This window comes from Macrotis lagotis, chromosome 1 (assembly GCF_037893015.1).
Source record: "Macrotis lagotis isolate mMagLag1 chromosome 1, bilby.v1.9.chrom.fasta, whole genome shotgun sequence".
NCBI classification, from domain to species: domain Eukaryota; kingdom Metazoa; phylum Chordata; class Mammalia; order Peramelemorphia; family Peramelidae; genus Macrotis; species Macrotis lagotis.
The window spans coordinates 689,496,167-689,509,736 of NC_133658.1; the positions used below are offsets into that span (position 1 = coordinate 689,496,167).

The window sequence follows — 13,570 nt, forward strand, 5'->3', positions numbered from 1 at the left end:
CAATATGATTAGTTTTCCTTGTAATCCTATGGATTTCATTTTATGCATTTAAAACCATTATTTTGAAAAGAGATCTTACAAGCTATGTAAAAGGATTAGAGAGATATATGACATACAAAAAAAAGAACACCTGGAATAGAAGGAAAATCAAAGTATGCCTCACTATATGAAAACCCAGACTGTTGAACTAGAGGATAATTTAATTATTCACAGTGGTAAAAGTATCTTGAACTTCATTTTCAAAAAATTATGCAGAGTTACTTTTAAATAATAAATTCTTTCTCTGTTTAAAATATTATTTGGACAGAAATGTGAATTACACAATGAGGAGAAGGATGAAAATGTCTTCTGTTAATCTATATATAAATAGAATTGTTGCTTCCTCTTAGGAATCTGCAAACAGGAGTGCAGTGTTATATTGAAATTGTATGTGCTTCATTTTACAGCAGCAGACAAAATCAGAGAATTTCATTATAAATGAATGAAACAAAGGTACATAGTGGTTAGATACAGAAAATCAGCAGTTAGATTCTAAGTCCAAGACTACAGAGCTATTCTCCAACCCATACTGCCTCCCTGTATAATATCCAAAGAAAAAAGGGATCGCCATGACCTCACACTTACTCTAAACAAAGTAGACATTCAGTGAATGCTTCTTGGCTAATGTACAATTTTATATGCAATTTAAATTTTGGCACCAGTTCGTATATACAAACTTCTCAGAAGAAATTTCCATTTCAATAAATATTTTATTTTCTTCAAAATCAGGTCTATATAAACTTTAAGGACTGTTGCATGAAGTGCTTTAGCTCTTCTTCCTGTACTCTTTTCAGAAGGCATAACTTAACTCTTCATTTTCTGAAATTTGACCAACCACATTTGACTGAGGCATCTTTTTTCCTTCTGAATCAAACTTGTAGCATGGGACAAACTTAAGTTAACAAAAGCTTTCATGGGCTCCATTAAAAAACATTCAAAATGCCTTTGGGTGGGTCCAGGGCAATAATCCAAATGAAATGTCATGCTTGGAAATCTGGAGGGGAAGAAAGCTAATCCTCAACTTCATGGATCTTCTCTCAATGTCTTGTAACTTGAACCAAAGTTGAATTTGTAAACTTGAATATCTTAAATAGATCATAACACAACAGGATACAAATAGCACCAAAAGTTTTTTAAAACTATATAATTAAAAAACCTTTTATGAAAACTGCAATTGGTCATGAACCTCTATTTTCAATAACCCCTTAATTATCGACTTACCTTCCCTAGTGACTTTCTAGTGGGTACACAAAGGTAGGCAAACCTAAAAAAAGGTCTAAAGCTTCACTTCTCTTGCCAGAATCCATGGGAGGGGCTAGCTAATTACCACCTGGCCCATTTTCAACCCACAAAAATAAACTTTTCAAACTTCACTCGTGTCTCATTTCAATTATATTGTACATTAAAAGATTCTAGCTTTTGTCAGTGTTTCTAGTCTTCCAGCTATATAAATACTAGTTCTGCCCTATCTTTTCATCTTCTGAGATTCTTGTCCAACCATGTTTGGTTCATGCAATATTTGGTTTATTTTGGTTTATTGAACCAGGGAAAAGACATGTCACACCTTTTTACCAGCTACAGTTTGAAGAAAGTGGGAAAGGACCCCTATATACAAAACATTTCTAGTAGGTTCTCTTTGTAGTGACAAAGAACTGGAAACCAAGAGATTGCCCTTCAAATGAGGAACAGCTAAATCAATCAACCAACATTTATTAAGTGCCTTCTGTGTGCTGAGGATACCAAAAAAAAAAGCAAAAGGCAGTTTTTGCCCTCGAGGAACTCTCAATTTAACGGGAATGATGTTATACAAACAAATACAAACTATATACAGGATAAAGAAATACTTAACAGGAGCGGCTAGGTGGCATAGTGGATAAAGCACCCACCTTGGAGTCAGGAGTACCTGGGTTCAAATCCGGCCTCAGACACTTAATAATTACCTAGCTATGGCCTTAGGCAAGCCACTTAACCCCATTTGCCTTGCAAAAACCTAAAAAAAAAATAATAATTAACAAAGGGAAGGCATTGTTCTAAGAGGGATTGGGAAAGGCTTCCTGTAAAAGTTCCAGGCATGAGAGTCATGCAGAGAAATACCCAGAGATGAACGATAAAGGGCCTTGTTCATGGACACCAAGGATACATGTCTCACTGGGGTGAAGAGCATGTAATGGGGAATATGGTGTGAAATATCCAGAAAGGTAAGAAGGAGCTAAATTATGAAGAGCTTTGAATGACAAATAGCAAGCATTTTGTCTTTGGTCCTGGAGGCCACAGCAGAGATACTAGATCTTATTGAATAAGGAGATGACATGGTCAGATCTATGCTTTAGGAAAATCGTTTTAGTGACTGACTGAAGGAAGTATGGATTGGAGTAGGGAGAGAGTTGAAACAGACAGACAGACCCATCAATAGGCTAATGCAGGAATCCAGGTGTGAAGTGATAAAGATCTTCCTCCAAGGTGATAGTAAAGTCAGAAGAGAGAAGGGGGGATATTCAAGATGTAGTAGGAGCAGCTAGGTGGCTCAGTAGATAGAGCACCAGCCCTGGAGTCAGGCGGACCCGATTTTACTAATTGCCTAGCTGTGTGACCTTGCCCAAGTCATTTAACCCCATTGCCTTAAATAAATGAAATTTTAAAAAAGGATGTAGCAAAGGTGAAATCCACAGACCTTGGCAATGGGGTGGGAGGATAAGGAAGGTGGGGGGTGGAGGGGAGAGAGAGGATGAAGAATACAGGATGACTCCAAAGTTGAGAATTTGAAGGACTAGAAAATGGAGTTATTCTCTACAGTAATAATTGAATTTCAGATGTTTACTGGATATCCAGATTAAGACATCTGAAAGTTAGAGATGTGAGATTGGAGGTCAACAGTAATTGGGGCAAGAAAGGTGAATTTGAGAGAAGTCAAGGAGAATGAGAGTTGAGAAAAGGCCATAAAATTTGGCAACTAAGAAATCACAGATAAATTTGGCAAAAGTGGCCTTTTGGGGGGAGTTTAGTTTCAAAGGACCATAGTGGAGATGGAAAGATCAAATAAGAGTTTTGTGAGGAGGGCATGGCATGGGCATGTTTATAGGCAGTAGATAATAAGCCAGAGGGACAGGAGAAATTAAAAATCACTGACAGAATGGGAATGACAGAGGAGGTAATCTGTTAGAGTATTCAATGATATTACTTCAGTAGGCAGAGGGACTAGTTAGTGAGAGTAAGGGGGTAAAAAGGGTTAAGGTAGTAAGGCCACTTTATCATGAGATGGGTAAAGGAGGAAATAGTGGCAGAGGGGTCTGAGTAATAAGAGATGAAGAAGAAAGAAGAGGAAAAATGATCTCATTTTTTTCCATAAAATATGAGACAAGGATTTCAGTTGAGACAGTGGGGAGGATGGGGAGACATTAGGGGTTTGAGAAAGGATGAAAAGTTTTGGAAGAGTCTTCATGAAGAGTGGGATAGTAAGTTAATAAGGGAAGTAGGACTTCCTAGCAACAGTGAGGGCCCAGTTGAAATTGTGTAACAAAAGTTTGTAATGACCCAGTAAGAATGAGTGTGTGATTTTTTTCTCTGCTTTTGTTCAGGAGCATGTGTATTTAGGAGTGAAGGTAGAAGTGCAGAAATTTTCAACAAAGGGTCCTTCAAGGAAAAGACAGCCCAGATAAAAGAAGGAGAAGAAGGTAGAAGTGATCCAAGGCTGAGATCTGTGATATGATAAGGAGGCTAGGGATTCAAGAGAGGAGAATCATATAGAGTTGATTTGGTTCATCAAGAAATAAAAATGGGGAAAAGAGAATGGCTAAAGATGGGAAGAGATGGCAAAGAATTGGAAATCAAGTAAATGTCCTTCAATTGGGGAATGGCTTAGCAAACTGTGGTATATGTATGACATGGAACACTATTCTATTAGAAACCAGGAGGGATGGGATTTCAGGGAAGCCTGGAGGGATTTGCATGAACTGATGCTGAGCGAGATGAACAGAACCAGAAAAACACTGTACACCCTAACAGCAACATGGGAGTGATGTTCAACCTTGAAGGACTTGCTCATTCCATCAGTGCAACAATCAGGAACAATTTTGGGCTGTCTGTAAAAGAGAGTGCCATCTGTATCCAGATAAGGAGCTGTAGAGTTTGAACAAAGTGCAAGGACTATTCCCTTTAATTTAGAAAAAAACAGATATCTTATTGTCTGATCTTGTTACCTCTTAGACTTTAAGGATATGATTTCTCTCTCATCACACCCAATTTGGATCAAGGTACAACATGGAAACAAAGTAAAGACTGACAGAGTGCTTTCTGGGGGGGGGGGGGGGAAGGAAGATTGGGGGGAAAATTGTAAAACTCAAATAATATCTTTAATAAAAATAAATTTTAAAAAATTAAGTGACTTACCTAAAGTCTTAGGAATTAGTAAGTTCAAAGACTGACCAAGTAGCATCTTGTGAAATGATAGTTTTTCTTGCTTTTGGTCTTGGTTAAATCAACTCCTTAATTTTCTTCTTGGAGGATAACTGGTGAGGCAATTTCCTATTAAATTTCACTTTTTGAAAAAAAAAAGATGGGAAGAGAATTGAGGGACTGGAGGTCACAGTGCAAACAAGATGAAACATTAATCATTTCAAGAATGAGTGTCCTTTTTTAAAATTTATTTCTTATTTATTTTTCCAACTCCATGCAAGGGTAGTTTTCAATGATCTTTTTTTTAACTTTATTTGGGTTTTTTTTTTGCAAGGCAATGGTATAAAGTGACTTGCCCAAAGTCACACAGCTAGGTCTGAGGATGGATTTGAACTCCAGTCCTCTGGACTCTAGAGCTGGTTCTCTATCCACTGCCCCACTTATCAATGATCATTTTTTGCAAGGCTTTGAGTTTGACATTTTTCTCCCTCCCTTCTTTCCCTCCTCCCTCCCCCAGAAAACAATCTAATATAGGCTACACAGGTAAAGGAGAATCAAAATAAATTGGAAAAAAACTTTTGAGAGCAAAAAAACCCATAATGCATAAGACAACTTTTAAAAAAAGTGAAGCTAATAAGCTTTGGTCTGCATTTAAACTCCACAGTTCCTTCTCTGGATATGGATGGTATTTTCTATCACAAGTCTTTTTAAATTGTCTTTGATTATTATACTGCTGAAGTGAACAAGTCCATGATAGTGATCACCACCTAGTGTTGCTGTTAATGTGTATGATGTTCTGGTTCTGCTCACTTCACTCAGCATCAGTTCATGCAAAGCTCTCCAGGCTTAAGAATGAGCATTCTTTATCACTATGAAATATTTAGCATCAAGCACTAAATTATCAACTCTTGGAGAAGTAATTCATCTTTAGTCTCTGAATCAATCATTCCCAACTTTGGAGGAGTTGATGGTTGATCCTTCACTGTTTGATTGGACAAATTCCCTCCCTCACCTTCCTCCCTAAATTGCATAAGGTCTGTGTTTAAAATAAATTGAAAATTACCTTGTTTTAAAGAATTTTGCATTGTTGTTATTGTTGTCATCCAATAAGCATTTATTATATGGCAGGCATTGTACTAATCACTGGGGATTCAGAACAAGAGTCCCTGCTTTCAAGAGCTCACAGTCTAATTGGGAAGAAAACATGAAATCAAGATATATAATACAAAATATGAGCAAACAAGAAATATATATAATTGGAGAGAATCAAAGGAGGAAAGGGATTGGCATTAAGGAGGATCAGGAAATATTTTTCAGAGTAGATGGGATTTTAGTTGGGACTTGAAGGTAGCCAGGAAAGCCAAAAGGCAGATATGAGCCAAGAAAGCATTCCAGGCTGATAAAAGTGCATGAAGCTGGGTTATCTTGTGTCAGGAACCGAGAGGGGACCAGTGGCACCATATTGTAGAGTATCTAGGGAAGCAAGATGAAGATTGGAAAGGAAGGAGGGAACTAGGTTATGAAAGGCTTTGAATGCCAAAGTATTTGGAGATTTATGTTTGTTGTTTCTATTCCTTGCTAACTGGAAAAACTTAGTTTGTCTTAAAACATGGAGAGGAAGTCATTGGTCTAAATAATAGATGTCTTTTCAGAGATTGGCATCTGTCCTATTCATGCCTTTTCCAGACTACTTTTTCCTTCTTTCCTATTTGTTCTTCTTTAGCAACTCTTTAAAGAGTTTTAGTGTCATGGAGAAGAGGTTGAAGTTATTAGCTAAGTGAAGTGTGGGAATTATCTGAATTGTTTTGATTTTGGATAAACACAAAATAGAGACTGATAGAGGCTGAGCAAAATATTATTAAGGCATTTGGATCAAGTTCATAAGTTCTAATAGAGCATCCCAGTTTGGTTGTTAGTAAGAGAGTAGAAATTTTCTTTAAAGTATTTTGAAAAGTTCTCCTTACACTGCAAGGTTCTGGTGTACATCAAAACATTCCTGGAATCCATTAGACTAGAAGGTTCTATAGCTTCTCTGAATATAGCCTGAATATTCATTCTAGACTAATTTCCCATAAGTACCACTTCCTTATGACACTATCTTCTCACCTCAATTCTGAAAAAAAAAATTTTAACCTCTATCTGCCTCAGTTTCCTAAACTGTAATATGAGGATAATAGTAGGGCCTGTCTCCGAGGAGAAAATGAGATAATAGTTGTAAAGAGCTTTGCCAGACTTCAAGTGCTGTATAAATGCAAGATATTATTTCTATTGCTTGAGTTAGGATCATTATCTTATTGTTCAGAGAATCCTAGGCTTATTCTCACCTCAATGCTGTGGAAATAGCATATCCTACCTTTATACTAACTATATGTTGTTCCCATTAACTAGCTTGAGAGGTAAAGGAAGAAAAAGAGGCAGTGAAAGGAAGAGGGAAAGGAGAGAGAAAGAGAGGGATAGAGAGAAACAGAAAGAGAAAGGAGAGAATGAGAGAGGGAAGTAAGAAAGTGTGGGTGTGGGTGTGAGAGAAAGAAAGAAAGAGAAGGGGGAGGGAGAGAGGAAGAGGAGAGAGAGAGGGAGAGAGAGAAACAGAAAGAAAAAGGAGAGTGAGAAAGAAGGGGAAGTGAGAGAAAGTGTGTGTGTGTGTGTGTGTGTGTGTGTGGAGAGAGAGAGAGAAAGAGAGAGAGAGAGAGAGAGAATGGCAAGGGTAAGAAGGGTAAGAGGTAGAAATGAAGGCAAAGACAGGCAGAGAGCTAAACAGAGACAGAAAGAGATAAAAAGAATCAGGCAGGAGGTGGCATAATAGAGAGACAGAGAGCTTCTAGTGCTATCAAGATAAGCTATAATATGACAACTATATTGACTATGTGATATTGAAAGGAGTGAGCACCACCTCACGGTGATCTTTTATCTAGTCTGTGTCTTTTCCTTGAAGGACCCTTTGTTGAAAATTTCTGCACAACTGTCCTGGACTCCAGTTCCCCTGTCCTGAGAAACACTTTTAGTTTCATATCATTTGAAATTTGGCAGATATCACCCAGGTTAGTGACTACTGACTGAACATCTTCCTTAGGCTAGTGTGGAAATGACTTCTTAAGAACTTTTTTTTTTAGTTTTTTTGCAAGGCAAATGGGGGTTAAGTGGCTTGCCCAAGGTCACACAGCTAGGTAATTATTAAGTGTCTGAGGCCAGATTTGAACTCAGGGACTCCTGACTCCAGGGCAGGTGCTATATCCACTGTGACACCCAGCCGCCCCCTGGAAATGACTTCTTATAGTTCTCCTGGAGTCTGTGGTAATTCCTTAATTCAAACAATACATTTTATAATATATACTCTTTGAGTCTAGGGCCTTTTTAAAAAATCTTTCTTTGTATTCTCGGCATTCAGCAAATAAGTAATAAATAAAAATCTGTTGACTGACTGACTACCAATTTATTGACAGAGTTCATCTTAATTAGGGTGAAGAACAATTAGGTCAACTGACAGCCTCTGGTAATAACCCCTAGTCCATCATGATTGGAGCAGAAGAGGGAGAATTCACCCAGTGAACAAATATAAATGTTGACTATGTTGAAAAACCACAGATAAATATTCAAATTCAGCAAACTCCTCAAAGCAGACAGGAAAAATTCCAGAACATCAGGTCACCACACAATTTACTGCACATTACTCCTCTCTTCAGGTCCAACTTCACAAATAGATGAGAATACAAGTTATCTCAGAGGCATTTTGTAGCTTATCTATTGCTCCCAGGAGTAGCTTAATTAATAATAATAATAGCTAACATTTGCATAGTGTTTATTATGTGTCAGGCACTTGACAATTAATGTCTCTTGAATTCTCACTATAAACCTGGTAGGCAGGTTCTAATTATTTTCCCCATTTTACAGCTGAAGAAACTGAAGGCAGAAGTTAAATGACTTGTCCAGGGTCACATAGCTAGTAAGTGCTAAGATTACATCTAAACTCAGATCTTCTGGACTCCAGGCCATGTGCTCTAGCCGTTGAGGTCAGAAGTCTTAGAATTGACAAATGGCTGATGTCTGGTAAAGTAGAGAAAACTGATGGCAGGGAATTTAGGGAATTTTGGAGTCACAGAGTTGAATGAAGTCATCCCATTCTCTAATCTCTCCTCAGTAAGGCCTCCCAAGGGGTTTACTTTGCTTTATATTCTTTAGATAACAGGCCTGCCACTTTTCCAGTAATATTGACCTGATTCCACAGATGACTTAATAGAAGAGCTTCACAACTGCAGTTAAGATCAAGATAAATCCTGAAAGGAGAAAAAAAAAAGAAGGTAACAATAGAAATTTCTGATATTCAACAAGAAGCTTTCATCAGAGAAACTCAAACAAATGAACTTAACCAGGTAACTCAAAGCCACCACCACAAAAGACAGAGAATAGGAAGCATAAATCAAAAGTAGAATGGTCCGTGTGATGGCAGCTCTTATCAAATTGGACAATCGATAAAGGGAAAAACCTTCTCAGGGAACCAAGGATGTAGATTCTTAGGATGGTTGGGCTCTCTACAACCTCATCCAGCGAATGGTTATGAAACCTGACTGCAGGGGGATAGACTGAAGAACTGGAGCCTTTGAATTTAGACATCTCTGAATAAGTCTGCACAAAAAAAGTCCACAGAACTAACTCTTCTCTTTCTTTGGGGACTAGAGCTCCTCGATGGAACAACACAGTAACTGACCTTTTGAAAGTTGTGGTGTTCAGAAGACCCAATGGAAGAGAGAAAACAGTTTCACAAGAAGAGAGGACAGACTTTGAATACCTCCAAATTGCCATGGAAAGATGGAACATAATTAGGTACACTTTATTAGGTACACTTTGAGCCATTGCCCTCCACAGGCTACCAAGTGAAATTATTAGACTTTTAAAAAGAACAGAGTTTCTCTCTTGCAATGCATGCAGAATCATAATTTTCATATTTTCAGTAGTGACAAGAAAATGAAGCCAGAATGTCATAGGTGAATTTGTATATTTATATCTTTGTAATTCAGATCTCCTCTTCCATTTCCAATCCTCCAAATTCTAAGTGTTGTCCTGGTTTAAAGACTTCCTGTCAAGTTCAGAAGGAGATGTAAACAAGTCATTTTTTGTTATTATCTTAATAAATGTAATCTATACTTTAAAAAAATTGTACATAATGGAAGATCAAGGCCTCATATACAGTTCTCTTTTTTGTTCTTTGCATGTTGATATGTTTTATTCGTTGATAAATAAATTCATAGTATTAAAAAAAGGGAAATATAAAAATCAAAGGAAAAGAGTTTTTTTCCTTCTTTTCCCATCTTTTCCAACTACAAGTTAAAGCCATTTGCAGTATCTGCCCCATCAAGAATGAGGGATAAGATTTGGCTATATATAGACTGAATACTAAGCACTGTCTTTCTCTAGAGAGTTATTGTAATCCAATTATAGTCTTTCATTAATATAGATCTCATAGAATTATCTTGCTTACCTCACAGAATTGCTGTGGAAAACAGTTTGTAAACCTTAAAACTCCACAAAATTTATTTAAGTATTTTTGCTTCATCCTTTCCAGGCTTAAAAGTATTCATCTAGGGAGAGGGGTTTAAAAAAATAATCAAAATAGTGGGGTCATTTTATAGGCTTTCTTTTGTAATTTCCACTGTCCCATCCATCCCGACCATGGACTATAATCCTTTATGGAATTTATCTTACACTAAAACAGTTATAACAACAATAACAAAATTTTTTTGTTTTCCTGTGATCTCAATTTTGTTTTGTACTTTAATATTCTCATATTATCCTAATGAGATGTTGCCATTTTTGTACTTACCCACCATTACTGGTTCTTATTCCTCCACTTTTCTGTAATGTATTTAGAGTCTAAGTTGGTGGATGAATTCCCAGTGTGGTCATATCAGTTTTTTTAGACAATACATCCTTAGATTTTTATTGCAATAGCTAGGCTCTGTGTTGCCATACTTGAATTTTTTTAAAAAATATATATTTTTAGTTTTTCTCCAATTATATGTAAAAACCATTTTTCTAACAGTTTTTTAAAATCTTGTGTTCCAAATTCTAGTCCTCAGTCCCTCTTTCCCCTTCCACACTCCCTGAAATGGTAAGCAATCAGATTAAGTTATACATATGCAAATAAAACATTTCCACATTAGTCATTTTGTACAAGAAGACTCAGATAAAAAAAAAGAATGAAAGAAAGTGAAAAATAGCATGCTTCAGTCTGTATTCAAACAATATTAGATCTTTCTCTGGAGGCAGATACTTTATTATTAGTCTTTTGGAATTAACTTGGTTTATTGTATTACTGATAATAGCTAAATCCTTCACAGTTCTTCATTGTATATATTGCTGTTACTGAGGACAATGTTCCCCTGGTTCTCTTCACTTCACTTCACTTCCTATCAGTTCATGGAAGCCTTTCCGGGTTTTCCTGAAATCATGCTGCATGTCAATAGTATTCCATCACAATCATGTACCACAGTTTGTTTAGCCATTCCATGATTGATGGGCACTCCTTCAATTTTTCACTTCTTAGTCACCACAAAAAAAAAAGAACTGCTGTAAATAATTTTGAATAAAAAGATCCTTTTCTATTTTTAAAAAATATCTTTGGGATATAGACCTAGTAGGAATATTGCTGGATTAAAGTATATACACAGTTTTATAACTCCTTGTGCATAGTTGCAAATTGTTCTCCAAAACAGTTCAATACTTTGCTCCACCAATGGTGCATTACTCATCAAACTTCAATTGAGTGTCTGGCTACTTTTTAGTCAACTTCTGCTGTCAATTATAAATTAGAAGTGTCCATGAAACTTCAGACAGCCCAAAACACTCCTGAGTATAGGCTGCACCAGACTAAAATACAGGTCCTAACTGGTTTTAATGTGTTGATTCTTTTATTTAAAAAAAGTATATTAACACATTTGATTTTTAAAATTAATATATGATCCATAGAGATTCCCACATATAGTATGGTGGTTCTTATTTCTTTTTTTTTTTTTTTTAGGTTTTTTTGCAAGGCAAATGGGGTTAAGTGGCTTGCCCCTAGGCCACACAGCTAGGTAATTTTTAAGTGTCTGAGACTGGATTTGAACCCAGGTACTCCTGACTCCAGGGCCGGTGCTTTATCCACTACTCCACCTAGCTGCCCCAAAACATTTTTTTTTTTAGATTTTTTTCAAGGCAATGGGGTTAAGTGGTGGTTCTTATTTCTACTTGAGTTTGTTACCTCTGTCATAAGCTATATGAACTTTTCTGAATTTTTTAAAGTTTGATCTCTCTCTCTCCAAACCTAGAAGATTATTCTATCTTTCTTATCTATAACAAACTCTAATGTGGTGGGCTCAGTCTCTACCAAGGCTTCTGACATTTCTACTTTATTAATGAATTCTTCCTGATTGGTCAGAATCAGATCCAGATGATTAATTCCCTTCATTGCTCATTCCACTTTATGAAAAATGAAAGTATTAAGACAAGTCAAAATTGCTTAGTGACTCTGCTTTTAAGAGAGGGAAACTGACAAATATCTGGATAGTTTAAAAAAAGAACAATAGATATTAGAAAGCAAATTTATATTTATAACAATAGAAAAATTTTTCCAATCAATCTTCAGTCAATCAACAAATGTCTATTAAGCATCTTCACTGTGCAAAGATTTTTACTTGGAAAAAAATGTAAGACAAAGTTCAAGTCTTTTAAAGGTTTATAATAGCTAATATTTACAATCAAGTTTAAAAAGTGACAAACTATATTCTTAATATATAAGGCAGCATTTAAGAGGGTGAAATGAATGGTATAGACTATAAATGAGTTCAGAGGTATGGGAGAACATCATGGACTAGGTGAAACACAGGGCTGTATTAAAGTGCTTAGGAATAATAATTTCCTCCTACTTATTAGCTTTTCAATCTTGGCTCACTTTTCTCACCTCTCAGACTGAACTAGACATTCTAGTTTCTAATCTCTTCCAGTTTTAAACAATATGATTTCCCTGCCCCAACCTGATCCATCAAGAAGAGTTCCTATTTCAATAGTGTGGAGAACTTAAATTATGTAAACTCCTTCCACTGATAAATTTAGCAATTTGTCTGTAACTTATTATCTTAGAGACCTGCTTAGGTCACTGACATGTTAAAATGACTTGCCTAGGAGTTGTAAACTGAGTCAACATTCTGAAGAACAATTTGAAACAATTTATAGACCCAAAGACCTGTAAAACAATGCATTCCCTTTGACCTAGCAAGATCCATAGAAAGTACAGTGAATTGAGCACCACCCTGAAGTCCGGAAGACCTGAGTTCAAATCTAACCTCAGATACTTACTAGTTGGGTGATCTTGGGCAAGTCTTTTAACCCTGATTGCTTCACATCCAAAGCCATCTCCAGTTGTCCTGATTCTGTGTCCTGATCTGGACACTCAACCCAGTTGGTTCCCGAGGAGAAAGTGAGGTTGGTCAGTTAGCACAGCACCCTCTCATTCAAATCAAATTCATCTGCTTGTCAAAGCATCACCTCCCTGATATCATGGTCTTCTTCGAGAATTAAGAACAACCATCATCACCCATCCTATGTTTATATCTCAAAGAAATAAAAAAGAAAAAAGAAAAGGACATTTATGTACAAAATATTTATAGCAGCTCTTTTCTGGTGACAAAGATTTGGATATTGAGGGGGTGTCCATCAATATGGGAGTGATATAAGTTAAGGTATATGATTGTAATGGGATATTATTATACTATTAGAAATGATAAGCAAGATGCTTGTAGAAAACATAGAGAGACTTACATGAACTGATACAAAGTCAAATGAGTAGGACCAGGAGAACATCATCTACAACAAACATTATCAAATGATCAACTGTGAATGATTTGTCTTCTCAGTAATACGATAATCCAAGACAGCTCTGAAGGACTTAATGATGAAAAATGCTTCCCATTCTCCAAGAAAAAATTGATGCAATCTGATTACAGAGGGAAGAATACTTTTTTCTTTTTATTTTCAGTTTTTATTAAAGATTTTATTTGAGTTTTACAATTTTCCCCCCATCTTACTTCCCTCCCCCACCCCCACCCCCCACAGAAAGCAATCTGTCAGTCTTTACTTTGTTTCCATGTTGTACCTTGATCCAAATTGG

General features: G+C 36.4%; 1 long non-coding RNA gene across 1 annotated transcript; it reads right to left on the minus strand.

Moving 5' to 3' along the window:
- Positions 1–4,444: 4,444 nt before the first annotated feature.
- Positions 4,445–13,354, minus strand: LOC141523288 (uncharacterized). The gene is made up of 7 exons (XR_012478450.1): positions 13,222–13,354; positions 12,760–13,014; positions 9,905–10,004; positions 9,134–9,502; positions 8,642–8,702; positions 5,495–5,618; positions 4,445–4,573 (listed from the first exon to the last, which is right to left on the minus strand). It is a non-coding gene; the product is annotated as an uncharacterized LOC141523288 (long non-coding RNA).
- Between the last annotated feature and the right edge of the window lie 216 nt (positions 13,355–13,570).